A 16468-nucleotide genomic window follows, 5' to 3' on the forward strand; every position below is an offset into this window, starting at 1 on the left:
ACATCTCACGTTACCACTGTATATTTTTTCTAAAGCGAAGAAACAGACAGTGGTGCATTACTGCTAAGTAAACTCCAGACTTGCCTTGAATTTCATCGGTTTGTTCATTATTGTCCTCTTGAGGTTCCAGGAGCCATTCCAGGGAACTGCATTTCATGTCTCCCCAGCCTCTTCTGGTCTATGACCGTTTCCCAGTCTTCTCTTGTTTTGATGACCTTGATGGTCTTGAGCAATACTGGCAAGATATCCTGTAGCATACTCCCCAATCCGAGTCTGGCTGATGTCGTTGCTAGAATAGGGTTAAAGGTTTTTGGAAAGAACACCGCAGTAGAGAAGTGCTTTCCTCATTCCACCGTAAGTAAGGAACGCATACCTTCCACGTGACATCACCGATGGCGTCATTAACCTTCATCGCTCGGTTAAGGCAGCGGTCGCCAGATTGCTCACTGCAAAGTCACTATTCCTCTTTTTCCTAGTCTATAGCTTGGAGACGCATCACTAAATCTAGCCCATTCTCAAGGGCAGCGGTGAGGGTGGAGTGAGGGAGAATTAAGTTTCACCTTCTGGAGGGTGGAGTATCGACATACATTATTTAGAATTCTGCAAGAAAGATTTGTCTCACCTCTTTCCTTTTCCTCCCTCCCTCTCTTCCTTCCTTCCTTCCTTCCTTCCTTCCTTCCTTCCTTCCTTCCTTCCTTCCTTCCTTCCTTCCTTCCTTCCTTCATGAGCTCATGTGTATTCATTTTATACTTTGGGTTATGATTCAATACTATATTACTTATTTGCTGCTCAGGTTTTTCCAGCTTTGGCCATTGAAAGCTCTTTCAGGAATAGCTCCTATGTCCTTTTAATGTCCCCCCAACCCCATCTTCTCATTTTTTTAAGCACTTACTTAATTTCTAGTGCTACAAGATACTTCCAGTTTATATCGTGTTTTCCCTGTCCCAGTCTTAAAATCACCCATTTCTCTATGGAGCCCTGATTTCTTTAATTAGAGAATAGTGTTTAGAAACCAAGATCTTAGTGCTGGGTATCTATCTCACTGTGGCATTAATTTGTATATCTCGTGAAGACGATCACCTTTTCAAATGTTTATTGGCCATTTGAATATTCTTTTTAACGCAGTGCCTGTTCAAGTCAGTTTTGTATTCGTCTATTGAAATGTCTACATTTTTTTCTTACAAATTTGTAGACATTTTTTTCTTTTGCGTGTGTATTCTGGATTTGAGTTCTTCCTTGGATATATGTATCGCAAATATCCTCTTCCACTCTTTGGCTTGCCTTTTTATTGTATTAGTGGCGTCTTTGAAAAACAGACATTCTTGATATTATCATGGTATAGTTAGTCACTTTTTTCCCCTTATGGTTCTGTTTATGATCATAAAAATATTCTCCCTTCTTATCTTCTAAATGCTTTATTGTTTTACCTTTTATATTTGGACCTATAATACACCTGGAATTGATTTTTATGTGTAGTATGAGGTAGATTTCCAGGTGGATATCCAATTGACCAAGCCCCACTAATTGAAAGGACCATCCTTTTCTCACTCCATGCATTTTCATCTTTGTTTTGGGAATCCCTTTTCAATTCTGTAGGTCTATTTGTTTATCTTTTCACCAATACTATATACTATCTTAATTATCGTGGTTTTAAGTCTTGATATCTGATAACATAAATCCTCCATTCTCTTTTTATTCTTCAAGATTATCTTTGCTATTATTGCTTCTTCTCATTTTCATATAAATATAAGAACTGCAGATCAATTTTTCACGCATATGCGCACGCGCGGGAGCGCCTACACACACACACACACACACACACACAAATACATACCTGCTGCAGATTTCTTCGAATGTATAGATCAATTTAGAAGGAATTAAAACTTTAAAATATCAGGTCCCCTTCTCTATCAAAATAGAGCAGATACTTCTATTTGTTTAGGCCTGAAATTTCTCTCAGTAATGGTTTACAGTTTTCAGTAGAAAAGTCTTATACATATGTTGTTTTAGAATTAAGTAGTTGATATTTTTTAATATTGTATCGGTAGCTTCAAGTAGTTCATTCGTAATTACTTATTGATAGTGTAGCAACGTGTTATTTCAAATACATATTGATGTTATATCTGCTAACCCTTTCCAGCTTCCCTTATTAATTTAATTATTTGTCTGGAGAATCTTTTGGCTTTTCTATGTACATAATTATGTTATCTGTAAAAAAGGGTGATGCTTTTCTTTCTTTTCATTCCCTATATCTTTCGTTTATTTTTTTCTTTTTTATCACACTGGCTATAACTTCCAGTAGAAAGTTCACTAAAATGATGATAGGAGACACTCTTGTCTCATTCCTGATCTCAGGTGGAAACCTACACTATCCTATTATTAAGTATATTTTCTACAGCTTTTAAAATATATATCCTTATTGGATTTAAAAAGTTCCACTCCAGGCCTAGTTTGCTAAGATGTTTTAAAATTGCAAGTGGATGTCAGCTTTATAAATGCTTTATATGTATTTTTTTCGCTGGTCATGATTTTTTTCCTATATTACACTAATGTGATGAATTACAGTGATTGATTAATTTTGAATGTAAAACCAACCTTGTATTATTGGAGTAAACCCAATTTCATTGTCATATATTATTCTTTTTATACATGGTTAGGTGATATTTGGTTATAATTTTTCCATCTATATTTATGAGTGAGATCGACCTGTAATTTCTGGCTCTTATAATATGCTTGTTAGGTTTTGTTTTCAAGGTTATGCTGGCATTACAAAATAAGTTTTAAAATGTTTTCTTTTTTGCTTGTACATGCAAGAAATTGTTTAAGTTTAGTGTTATTTCTTCTTTAAACATTTAGAAGAATTCATCAGCAAAGTCATCTGGCCCTAGATATTTCTCTGTGAAGATTTTAAATTACAGATTTAACTTTAAAATAGATATATGTAGTACTATTTCTGGCAAACTCCAGGATCCTCTGATATTCTTGAAAATACACACTTAAGCCACAACATGCTAAAGAGATCAAGGTTAAAGTATAAGTCACCAAATCCACATGGCCTATTAGTTAAGAACGTAAACTCTGACACTGTTCTATTCTAGTCCTCTTTATAAATAAATTTTACATGCAAACAAACAAACAAAAATCCTTGTTTATTCAGCTTGTGTATTAGAATCCTAAACAGTTGACAGACATGACGTTACAGGGTTAATATTTTTAGCACGTTTCTGTTTGGCTTTTTAACTTGCTTTGTGCAAATGGGCTCACTTTCTCTGTGCTTCTCTTCTGTCAGAGATCTTGGTCCCTCAATTCTTGGCTGCCTTGGAAGCCCTGAACTATAAGTTTCATCTTCCCAGCTCTGCGAGATTTTCAAACGCTTTCTTGGAATCTCTGCCCTCAACAGTTGTCCTCTGCCTGGATACCTTGCAAATGACATTAGGAAAAAGAGAGGAGATTGTTGGCTCACCTCTCTGTGATTCCTGCTTCCTGAGGTCTTGACTTCTCATGTCCTGGCTACCTCAGCAACTCCCTCATGACTTCAGATTTATTTTTTGTTTTTTAATTGGCTTTTCCACTTTTTCTTGACATAAACGTTGGTCTGCTGCAAGCTACTCAATACAGGTAGATTTAGACAATTGAATATATCTTTTTTATTATTAATTTCACACTTGATCTGACTTTTCAGTTTAACCAATTGACTAAGGGTCTTGATTAATCAGAGCTAAGAGATCTACTATGATGATGATATTAATAGTAATAATATAGGCTTAACGTTCATTGATAAATCCCTGAGTGCAAGACTCCGTGTTGAATTATTTCTATGTTCTCTGGCATTTGAAGTTGAACTCACAGCAACCTGCTTACACTCACAAGGCTAATGAATGGTTGTAATAAAATATGAGACAATCCTACCTGACACCAGCATTCCACCCTCCCCCCGGCCCGCCCCTCCTTCACAGTTTTCAAAAGATTTAGAATGCATTTACCTTATGATTGATATATTTGGGTCAGAGGGACATGAGGGTAATTGAGGCAGGGAAAACTGTTTGAAAGTCTAGACTTGGATGCAGGAAAGCCATACTAGAGAGGCGAAGAGACAGGCTACCGTCAAAGAGGAGATCAACTTCTTATCTTAAAGAAAAGGAGGATTTTAGTTCCAGAATACCCTATTTCCCCTCAATCTGAAATTTGGTATTTCATATATTCTATCTTCTTATGAAAAGTGGACGCATCTTACAATAGATGTCAAAAGAAACTTGTCAGCTGCCTAGCACTGCAGTCAGCTGTAACAGAGCTGTCATCTCCAGCACATATATGACCTTCCTGCATTCATCTGATTGTCACTTCAGTTGAGTTACTTGATTAGGTGGCACCTTCCAGGGCCAACTACTCCTTAATGTCACTCCCTTCAGGAGGCTTCCTCGAAAAAGTTATATAATGATTAAGCATTGAAAGAAGACCTTGCCGAAGTCTCAGGCTTTCCATGATGTATCAGGAAATGCCGCTAGTGCTGCTGAAACTGCCAAATATTTTGGAATTCAGCATAGACCCTTGAGAGCCAACAGTGGTCACTGTGACTGATTCATGTGTCATGAAGAACATGGAGCACCCAACGTCTAGCTGTCACAGGCTTCCAGCTGACTTTAAAGAGAAGCTATTTAACTTTCAGGAATGTATACTTCAATTAAGGAAAAAACAGAACAATTAATTTAACCAGATCGGAAACACAAACAAAGTCCAGTACTCTTTGATATGCCTGGAAATTACTGTGTTAGTCAAAGTTTCCAAAAAGGTCAAGGTCAAAGATTTGATCATGAGAAGAATTACAGTCTATTCATTAACATGCAGGTCTAGCACCATGCTCCCTTCCCTTGGATACATAGGGAGCTTCGGGCACTTCTCTCTGCCTCAGTATCCTCAACTGTTCATGGGGGGAAATAACAGTGTCTGCCTTACAGAATTATCATGAGAATCAAATACGTCAGTCCAAATAAATGCTAACAAGGAGGTTTGGCAAATGGCAAATAATCAATAAATATTAACCATTAGGATAAGTAGCACATGACTCCCAATATAACACTCAATGTGACTGCTCATGGCCAAAACCGATTCAGAAAAGTATTTAGATTCTGAATTTAAAGAGGCCCGAGGGTTTAATTTCAAATGTAATATTGATGAATCAAGGGGTATCAAAGTATATGGATGAATGTATGTTATTGTCAGCCACAGGTTTTATTTTTTGTTACTGTTTTTGTTTACTATTAATACAGTTTCTTTTTTTTTTTTTTTACCAGGGCTGCTGTTCAATTATAATTTCAAAAACTATAATTTCAAAATCTATAATCCATTTTCCATCAACAGCCCTGAGTCCATGCCTAAATTCTCACAGCTACCCTTTAACTCATCTCCCACATATTCTTTTGCCTTTTTGAAATTTTTGTTACGGACAAATGACATATATCTTTTTTTTCTCCTTTTTTTTTCTTTTCTTTTTTTGCCTAGTCCAAGAGAAATTTCTTGCTCCCAGGAAGTCCAAAACAAGGGGTTCCAATTGGCAAGCAGCTATTTCTTAAGCTATGACTCAGGGAGCCAGATTCCTTCCATTTTTGTGGCTCCGCCATCTTTATTGTGTAGCTCACGTACATCGAGCCAGAAGAGGAGACAAAAACTTGGAGGATCAAGCGTGGAGTTTTTATGGTCCTGGCCTAAAAGTCTCACACCTCTCTTTCTTTCACATTCCATTGGCTAGGACTCAGTCATGTGGCATGCCTGAGGTCGTGGGAGTTTGGGGAATGTAGCCTGACTTAGCGTCCAGGAAGAAAAAATGAGTTGGGTGAGCCACTAGCCATTTAACATCCTTCACCTAATTCTGCACAAGAGAAAAACCCTGTCTGTAACCCCAGAGTATAGATCTGTAGGTTGGAGTAGACATATTTTTGCAATTAGAGGACTTCTCAAAGGTTGAGTAAAACCTGGAGAACATTCAGATTATATATGTTGCCATCTCTGACAAATGACAGATACCTTTACTATCCCTCCCACTTTCTTTTCATAGCACCATAGTTTGCTTTTATTTATGCTTTTGGGTGATTATTTGCTCAATGTCTTTCTTTCCACTGGCTCATAAGCTCCATGAGGACATGGATTGTACAATTTTTAAAGTGTTAAATCCTTAGAGCCTGACTATCTCTCTCTCTATTTCTATCTTTAGCTCTATCTCCACACGTAGATGTAGATGCTGATATAGAGGTAGATGGATGTATCACATCTTTTATTAAAATACAATATACATAAAGTTCACTAACTTAAAACGTTCAGCTTGATCAATTTTTACACAGATGCTTTCATGTTATCAGCACTCACATCAATAAACAGATTATGTGAACACCCAGAAGTCTCTTCGCCCCTTCTAGTCATTCCCCATCAGAGATTATTTTTAACTATTTTTGAGCTTTCTATAAATGAAATTGTTGGCATGTACTATTGTATTTGGCCTTTTTTTTTTTTTTTTTTTGCTTAACACTATGTACATGAGATTTAGCCATGTCACTCATATCTGGTAGTTCTTTTTCATCGCTGTATTACAGTCTGTTTTCTGAATATAACACAATTAATTGAACCACTGTACTATTGATAGACAGCTGGGTTGTTTTCAGCTCAGGGATCTAACAACTAATGCTGCTATGAACATTCTTTGGCATGTCCTCTGGCAGACCTATGCCCTGACTGTGACCTCCACAGCAATCTGACAACTATGTATTTGACAAAACATATGTTTTCTCATACTATGTTTTGTCAAATACATAGTTGCCAAATTTTTTACTTAAAATGCTTCCAAGAATTAATGTGGTATGAGGGGAGCCCTCACCTCTATTCCTGATGAGGATTCTGCCAGAGATCCGGACTTCAGCTTAGTCTCTTTTTCACTAAGTGTTTATGTACTACGAAGATTCGTAAAGATGAATGGATACAAATTAGCTGTCACCAACATGGAAAGAATTTACAGGCAGAGGGGTATCCAGAAGTGTAGTTCTCTTTTCTGGGGCCTTGCTGAGGAGCGATGATTTCAGCCCCATAACCTTCGGGGTCCTGTCCAGCTGTCCAGCCTCCGTTACATCCATTCGCTCATTTTTCCTTTCTCTTTCTTGTCCTTGTGCCTTTCGATCCATTCTCACTTTCTTGGAGGGAATGCGTTCCAGGCAGGAGTTTGCAAACATCTCAATCATTTGTCTCCTGGGTCTGAACTTGGCTCAGCAGGGCTGGAAGGTGTTAGAACCGTTTGCAAGGGGCTGTTTGTCATGTTTTGTTGAGAGCTAGCGGCTGGGGCTGGCTGATTTAGTTAGGATTTGGGCGGTGGCACAACGACCCTGTGCTCGAGCCTATCTCCTGCTTTGGTGTGACAGTGACACACCCCACCTTGACTTCTCTCCCCTTTGGTGAAGCAGCAGGCCCGCAGTCACACACCCAGCCCTGGCTCTGAAGGTCTCACTAGCATCAGGGCACAGGGATCATTACTGCTTGGGGACACAGAGTCCAGAGGAAGCCGCAAACATTTAGTCTTCTCAGACGGCTTTTTAGACAATGCCGAATCTCCCTTTCTCTGGTGTCTGGAGTCCCCTGTCCTTTAGCTTCCTCCTCTCCTCCCTTCCTTCTTCTCCTGCAATACAGCCTTTGTCCCGAGCATTTCAGGCAGGAAGAAACATTTTCAGCATCCTCCTGCCTCTCTCCCATTCCCTTGTTTTGGTGTATTAGGGTTCACCTGAGAAACAAGGGACTGATGGGGTAACAACTAGTCCAAGGCCAAAGGCCTGAGAACTGAGGGTCCGCTGGTGAAAGTTCCAGAGCCCGAAAGCCCAAGAACCAGGAGCTCTGACGTCCAAGGTCAGGAAAAGATGACTGTTCCAGTTCAAGAAGATGGAGAGGGAACGCATCCTTCCTTTGCTTGTTTTTCTATTCTGGCCCCCAGCGGATGGGACGAGGCCCACACGCGTCAGTGAGGGCCCTCCTCCTCACTCAGTCTACTGAACCAAACCTCTTTCTGAAACACCCTCACGGACACACCCGGGAATAATGTTTTACCCACCATCTAGGTATCCCGGAGCCCAGCCAACCTGACCCCTAACATTAACCATCACAGTTGCTAAGTGCCCTTTGCCCTGGCTCCCACTACTTTCAAGAAGACCAACCACAAGATAAGACCCAGAGGAGCTCTCGTTAAAGCAGAGCATCGCCCTTTAAAGCACCACTTTGATTCGATATCATCCTGAAATACTCCTCCCCACCACCTTGGAGGATTAGTTGGAGTAGGTAGAAAAGGCAGAAGACTGACCGTGAAGACTTCTTTAAAAAAAAAATGTTTTCAAGCCTGAGTTATCGCAGCACAGCAAAAATTATTGTTTTGGGGCCTATAGGGCAATGAGTTTTGAAAGATGTCTACCGATCATTTCTGTCTCTCTAAGGTGCCCCGGGCTCCTAGGCCTCAGAGGGGTCTGTCTTTTATAGCACACATGCCCCTTCAGGAGGCCCCACTGGTGGGTCCTGAATGGAGGTAGGGCTCTTTCTCTTCTAGATGGGAGGCACCGGGGGAGTGAGAGTATGGGATGCCGTGGCTGGCGCTGAACACACAACTTAGCCCCAGGGAGGAGGCTGTGGTTGGAGTGGTGGAGACTGACACCTGGGTCCTGAGGGGAAACTGGGAACCACACTCTAGCCTCAGAGTGTGAACCAGAGCTGGGTGCGGATGGCGGGGCTGAGGGGCGGGGTGATGCTGAACCAGAAATCAAGGTGCAGGATCTCAGCATGCAAGCTGCAGTCCGGTAGATTCTTTAGGCTGGGCCCTCAGCAGTCTTCGAATGTCAGGAGTGTCACCTGACTGGAGATTCAAATACAGGCCTGGATCAACACAGAGGACATGACAGTGGGGGGAGCCTGGGGACCCTGCAGACCTGCCGATTTCAGGTCGTGCGTGTGCATATATATGTGTGTGTACTGGGAGCCGGAGGCAAGACATTTGTCCACCTCGAGGCATCCTAGCTGGCCCCCATTCTCAGCTGTGGGGAGAATTGGAGCCTCTTTTCTTCATGCCTGAGGAAGCCTCCCCTGCTTCCTCACCAGCCAGGCAGTGGCTGCAGCCCCGGAGCATGTGCCGGGGGCTGACACCCCGGCCCACGCTCAGCTCACGCGCCGTCACCGCCGGCTGGAGCGACCGCACATTCTTAGACGCTCTATGTCATGGAAAGAAGAAGGTGAAGTGCTCCGTCTGCTCTGTTCTCCCCAAACATTACCACTCCAGCAACAAAAGGGGGGGCCTTGGTGGTGAGAGACTTCCTTCTCTTGGCAAGCGGGGAGAATCTTTCAGATCCCGGAATCCATGGTGATATTAAGTTCGAGGAATTTTTCAAATCATCGTCCTGCAGAGGCATCTGCGAGCCACCCTTCCGCACATGGTGCTCGTGGAGACTTAGTCCGACGAGACGGAGGCAGCTGTGTTTCCATGGAACCGTGCACCCGACGAGACGAGAGCACCCTTCATTTTCCCGTACCTGCTTGCTCTAGTTGATGAACACATTCGAACATTCGGCCCCTGCTAGGTGCCAGGTGTTCCAGAGAGCAGGGAGCAGAATTGACAAGGCCTCGGCCCTCCTGAGCCTGCGACCTCACGGAGCGGGCTCCCACCTGGGGCAAGGCCCTGTGGGAGGCGCCGGGAGGGGCTCCAGCAGGCCAGATCCGATCAATGGCTCCTACGAGCCCAGTTAACAATTCCTCCGTGCCTGTGCCCCTGATGAAATAACCCTTTTAGTCTGTTCAATGCTATAATGAAAATACCATAAATGGAGTGCCTTATAAGCAACAAACACTTTTTTTCTCACAGTTCTGGAGGCTGAGGAGTCCAAGATCATGGTGCTGGTGGATTCGGTGTCTGCCAAGGTCCCTCTTTTTGGTTCATAGGCAGAAGGGTCCAAGGAGCTATGTGGGGGTCTCTTCTACAAGAACCCTAAGCCCACTCACGAGGCCTCCACCCCCATGGTTTAAGCGCCTCCCAAAAGCCCCATCTAATGCCATCAGTTTGGGGGTTAGGTTTCAACACATGAATTTTTACTGTGGGGTGAGGGCACCAACGTTAAGAACATAGCAATGACTCGGTAACTCATTGTGTCAAGAGGCGAAACCTATTTGTCCGTCCTTGAATCTGGGCTGACCTTGTGACTCGCTTTGGCTGATAAAGCGAGAGAAGCATTTGTGTCTGCCGCCAGCAGTGGGCTGCAGGGGTCCCCACGGGCAGCTGTGATGCCCTTGGCTTTGCTGGCGGCATCCGCAGTGTTGGTGGGGCTGCGGCTCTAGTCCAGGGTCGCCAGCAGCTTCGTGATCCTGAAGGAACAATTCTCTGCTTCCCTTTGCTCTTCCAGCCCTCCCAACACCTTTATAACCAGTTCCCTGCTTTAATTGTCTCTGTACGTGAAATACTTAAAGTAGCTTCTGAAAGAGACCTAAAAAGGGCCCCGAATAGGCAAAAGTCCTGACTCAGCTGAGATAGATGGGGGAAGATTTGAACTTGGAGGGAACCGAGCACAGATCACGGAGCTCTGGGGCTCTGATATTTTTTACTGCAAAGCGGAAAAGTCTGTCTTCTGATGGGAAATGTTGGGACCGAATGAAATGGTGTGAAAAAGCAAGCTCCAAGGTGAGTTGGGCAGGGTGCTAGCCTGTCCTGACACACCCAGGGCTGTTTCCTGACCTGGAGAGAGGTTAAGGCTTGCTCCTTCTGTCCGATTCGACTGCTCGAGGATTGGAGGGGGACAGGTATGGAAACGAAAGTCCATCTTAATGGTTCATTACATGCTTGTTGGGTTGTTCAGGCTTTGCCGCCTCCTTTGAGGTGGTGGCTAGAAATCAGGCGAGCAGCACCACAGCATCGTGTGTTGTCGGCACAGAGACTGGCTTCCGTTTGGAGCAGGGAGGGGAAGGCGCGAAGAAAGAGGCAGGAGGAGCTGCTGGAGCACATGTTTGAAGACGTAAATCCGTCCCAGTGCTTTTTTCTAATGCATCCTAATTTCTAGTGCATTCTAGAAGTTCTAGTCCATCAAGGCCATCTTGACCTTCATCTCTTGTCTTTCATTTTAGCGCATGGGTCTGTCGATGAGGGAGGCATGTGGAAGTATATGGATGGTTAGTGCGCCTTCCAACTCTGGACCAGTGGTCACGATGTTGTCGCATTTTGGCTAAGGACTTTGATTTTGGCCTTATTGTGGGTTCTGCATAGACGGAGATGAGATGAGGCCCAGGCCCCAGACCTCAAGCACTTTGAAATAATTGTCCTCCTCAGTCTGCACATTACTGCACATTATAATCACTCGAGGAAATTAGTAAAAATATATCCACATTTGGGCCCAGTTCCAGAGATTTTGATTCAATAAGTCAGGCATGGGGTCTGGGCTTCAGCATTAAACAAAATCTATCCGTAGGGGATTTTAAAGTGCTCTTGGGGTTGGGAACCAACCCATTAAGCCTTGACCCTTATTCTCATTTTGGGAATGTGTGACTGCTGTGTTTCCCTTCCCTCTTCCTGGAAGACCAGTCTCACCTTCCTTCACCTTCCTCTGATGCTTCACGCTTTCTAGATTACTTCACTGCCAGAAACTCTGCCAAAAGCCCCACGATGACAGCTTGTCCCCAAAATAAAGGATGCCTTTTTACTTTCCAGTTAGGAATACTCATAATAGCTAGCGTTTTTTGAGCACTCACCATGTACTACACGTTGTTTCTTTCTGTGTATTAATCAAGCTTCCTAGAATACCTCACCTCTAGAAACTCTGCCAAAAGCCCCACGGCGACAAATGTAACAATATGCTGTAATAAAAGTTATGTGAATGTGCTCATTCTCTCTCCCCCCACCTCCCCCTCTCTCAAAGTATTTTATTGTGCTGTACTCACCTTTTTACTTAAAGGAAGCGTGTTATGGCTTCTCTTTGGTGTATCTGAATGACTAGCCTCACTAGCCTTGCGCTTTAAAAGTTACCGGAACGCAAGCGTGAGATACTGTGACAGTCGATCTAATAACCAAGACAGCTGCGTACACAGTGTGCCTATGCTGGGAAAAGGGATGACCCGCCTCCTGGCTGTGATGGAGCTGGAGAGCGTGAGGTTTCATCACGCCACTCAGAATAGCACTCGGTTTGAAACATATGAACGGTCCATTTCTGGAACTGTGCGTTTAGCACTTTTGCTCTGCCGTTGACCATGGGTAACTGAAGCTGTGGAAAGCGAAACCACGGATAAGGGAGACTTCTGTAACTGGTTCCCGTGCCTTCCTGGGCCCTGCTCAGTGTCATATACTCTCTTGTTTCAATGTCAATGGCTCTGACCCAGAGTGGGGCCTCTAAACATTCTTATTACTTCTATCCACGGTGTTTTGAAAACCTCATACACTCCTCATAGAATTATTATTATTATTTTTGAATTGTATTTTAGTGCAAGGATTAACATTGTTTTTTTTTTCTAGGAATGGCCAGATAAGACATAGTTCAGGCCGTGTAAGCCAAAGGGTATGTTCGTGTTCTATGCTGAGTAACGATTGACCACAAACTTAGCAGCTTTAAGCAACACACACTTATTATTTCACAGGTTCACTTGCCCAGGGTCTGGGTGTGGCTTAGCTGAGCTGGGTCCTCTGCTCAGGGTCTCACAAGGTTACCATCAAGTAAGTGGCTGGCCTTCATTCTCATCCAGAGGCTGGACTTGAGAAGAAGTAACAGCCAAGTTCACATGGTTGTTGGCAGAATTCAGTTCCCTGTGGTTGTAGGACTGAGGCCCTCAGCTCCCGAGATCACCTGCAGCTCCCCGCCATGTGGCCCTCTTCACAGACATTTCACGTAATCGCGGTTTGCCTCTTCAAAGCCAGTCAGTGAAGATGGAGACTCACATGAAGCAACTTAACCAAGGGAATGATCTCCTATCGCCTTTGCCATACCATGTAAGTGAATCAAGGAAGTAGCAGCCCATCGCCTTTGCCGTAATCTGTTGGTCCGAAGCAAATCACGGGTTCCACCCACACTCAAGGGAGAGGATTGTGCAAGAGTATGACTCGCTGTGGGGATCCCCCCTGGGTATGTCATCTTCATCAGGTCTATTGCAACTATTAAACCCTGGCTTTTTGTAGTGCAGAAGTAGCCATAGACAATATGTAAAAAAGTGAGCATAGCTCTGTTCCAGTAAAACTTTATTTACAAAAGCATGCTGAGAGCCAGGTTTGGCTCATGGACTGCAGTTTGCCAACCCTTGACCTGTTGGCCTGCACCGAGAGATTTTAATAAGGATATTATTTACTACCTCACTTATCATTTTCTTTATGATAAATGTTGGAATAAACTTTTTTTCTGGTAGCTGTGTTTTGGTTGAGCAACTGGCTAGTTTAACTCATGAACACTATAATTTGCAAAAAAAAAAAAAAAAGCTATTGAAGTATAATATACTTATAAGAAACGTGCTGAACACTGATTTTTGGATTTGATTAGGTTTTCTTCTTTGCTTTGGTTACTAGGAATCTCAGAACCAAAACATAACCATCCATACCAAGTGTAAAGTACTTCATAGTATACATTTTCTGTATTTGCCTCATTCCTGGCTCCATTTAAGGTCCCAATCTTCATTTCTCATCTTTCGTGCTGATATAATTCATGTTATCTTACTGCATTTTATATGTCTAAATTCTAGATCCTCTCTGTATAAGCTGGGGATAATGTTTTATAAAAGAATAAAGAATTGCCCTTTAGTATATATGGTGTAGTAGAATATGAAAAACTCCTATGTTCAGATGAAAGTAAATAGTAATTCAGTGGGATGACATTCAAGTTTCCTTCTTATGATTTTTAAACCAAGGTGAAAATTGAAAAATGCTTCTACAGGGAATGGTGCTTGTTTCTTTGGACTTGGAGGAGATTAGTACCAGTTCGTGGACATTGCAGGCTGCACTGGGCTGCACCTGGGCAGGGCTGGGCTAGGGCAGGGATTATGGCTCAGTGTTTCTAGACCCGTGAGATCACAAGCTGCATCCTACAAGGGCGCCATTGTGCCTGGCGCCTCACTGGTGATTTCATTGCTGGGCTGTTTCCCTGCAAGATTTCTTGTAGCCCGGGGAAGGCAGCTATAAAATGGCTCTCTAATGAAATCATCGGGCGCAACTTGCAGCTGTCAGCCTCACCCTACACACGCAGGTCCCAGCCTCATCTCCTGGGGGTGGAGGTGCTGATGGGCGAGCATACTGCCTTAGCAGTGGTGATACTGGCCTTGCTGGTTCAAGAACCCTGACATAGCTAAGCTCAGCTTACCTCTCCAGAGAAATCTGGCACTTCCCATGAAACCGGATTATGAAACTAGCTTTGTGAAGTCAGTAAGCTTTGGCTACCCTTCTCTTTCCAAACCAGGGATGCCCCAGAATCTTGGGGATTTTTTGAGGGGAAGAGGACATGTGTGCATGACTGAAACGTTTCCTAAAGTATCTAGCACAGTGCTTGGCATATAGTATGAACCAGAAACTAGGTAATTTAGGGAAGAAAATATGTGCCAATTTGCCTAGAGAAGCGGTATAGCATAATGATTAAGAACAAGAGCTTTGGTGACAGGCTGCCTGTTTTCAAACATTGCCTCCAATGCTAACTAGCTGTGTCACATGACCTGAATTTTCTGTGTTTTCTTATATGTACAATTGGGATTTTAAAAAGATGTTGAATCTATTATGTCGTTTTTTTCTCTCTTGGTTTCTTCTCCGAGAGAAGCTAGCTGCCATATCTTGAAGATATTCAAACAAACTAATAAAGACATGCAAATGGTGACAAAATCTGAGGCCTCCTGCCAACAGCCATGTGAGTGAACCATCTTGGAAATTAGTTCTCCAGCCCCAGTCAAGCCTTCAGATGACTGCGGCCCACACCAATATCTGGACTGTAACTTCATTAGAGACCATGAGCTGGAGACACACAGTTAACATACTCCTGGTTTCTTGATTCTCAGAAACTGTATGAGGTAATACATGTTTGTTGTTTTAAGCCACCAAGTTTTAGGGGACTGTGATGTGCAGCAATAGATAAGTAACACAGACTTTTTTCTATGTGTAAGAGACATGGATTCTGGTTGGGGGACTATGCGCAGTCAGTAACACGAAACTTGCATCTTGAAGAATGAGCAGAGCTAGTCAGGAAGTTGAAGGGAAGGGAGACGAGCATTTCAGGAGAAGGGACAGGATGTGCAAAGGCCCGAAGGTGAGAGATGATATAGAAGGACATGTGTTAGAGAGGGGCCAGGCGATATTGACTTTTGGGCTCCATGATAAAGGAGTTTGGACTTTGAAGGGTTTTAGGCAGTTGTAAGATTCGCATTTTAGAAATATCAACCTGACTATGGCATGAGGACTAGATCAGAGTAGGACTAGTAAAAAATTGGAACCGAATCATTTATGCTGTTCTATGATGATATATCACATTACCGTATACATGTGGACATAAAAAAAAAAAAAAAAAAACAAAGGTCATGTAGGATAAACTGAACACACTTGTTTTATTTAAAAAATATTTGATGTGAGGATTTTCTCATGTTATTATTATTAAATAAAGTCTAATATGATGGCGTAGTGTATTTGAATGTACCACGATTGATTTAGCCAATCTCCGATTAATGGCTGCTTGGGTAGTCTTTATTTCTCACTGTTATAAGTACTACTAGAGTTGATGTGAGAAGAGTCTCCGAGAATCTTCCATGGTGAGTTTTAGTGTCTGGTGGTTTTGAGTGAGGATTCGAGGGGCGCGTAGGGGCTGGAGTGTGTGCAAGAGGCGGTAGATCGAGCCCTAACTAACCAGTGTATTGGTGACATCATCTCTGGTATTTTCTGAGACATTCCTGATTTGGAACATTCCGCCTCATTGGGGCCATATATCCTGGGTTTTTGTTTGGAAAATATTATCACCCCTCCATGCCGTGAACGTCACGCTTCAGCGGCGTTGACTTGCTTTTCACGTTCCACACCTGCTCTGCTGTTCTCACTCCCTTGCAGCCCGGACTGCCTCCCCTCCGCACTTTGCCTTCCTACCCCCTTTTCACTGTTCTTCGACTCATCTGAGACACCTCATCCAGCATGTTTTCCTAATCTCGCTTCAGCCCAGACTGGGTTGGCATCCTTTCCTTCACGCGGCCATAATGCCCTGTGCTTACTTCTTTCTCTGAAGTGGCATGCCCACTCAGCCGTGAGCTCCTTAAGGGCGAATGATCGTGGATTAAACTCACTCACTCACTCACTCACGTACTCACTCTATTACTTTATATAATGACTAGAACGCTTTGGGCATTGAGCAACATTTTAGTGAAAGGATAAATAAATCAATGAACCCCAATGGGAAAAGCTCAGTAGTTGGATTGTCCTAGGGCCAGGGTTTTGCTGGACAAGGGTAGCTTATTGGGCAAGAAAAAAAAATTGAAATTGACA

The 16468-nt window shown here is 43.1% G+C and overlaps 1 long non-coding RNA gene across 5 annotated transcripts in view; it reads left to right on the forward strand.

Annotated features, from left to right (window-relative positions):
* LOC107501172 overlaps window positions 1–16468 on the forward strand; it is a 53407-nt gene that overhangs the window by 31592 nt on the left and 5347 nt on the right. For 3 of the 5 annotated variants that reach the window (XR_001594697.2, XR_004955797.1, XR_001594699.2), the window contains exons 3-4: window positions 12497–12967; window positions 14769–15015. This is a non-coding gene — a long non-coding RNA (uncharacterized LOC107501172). The remainder of the gene's footprint in view (window positions 1–12496; window positions 12968–14768; window positions 15016–16468) is intronic. The other 2 variants (XR_001594698.2, XR_001594700.2) reach the window with 2 other exon arrangements.

Source organism: Rousettus aegyptiacus, unplaced genomic scaffold (genome assembly GCF_014176215.1).
Source record: "Rousettus aegyptiacus isolate mRouAeg1 unplaced genomic scaffold, mRouAeg1.p scaffold_m13_p_2, whole genome shotgun sequence".
Classification (NCBI taxonomy): Eukaryota; Metazoa; Chordata; class Mammalia; order Chiroptera; family Pteropodidae; genus Rousettus; species Rousettus aegyptiacus.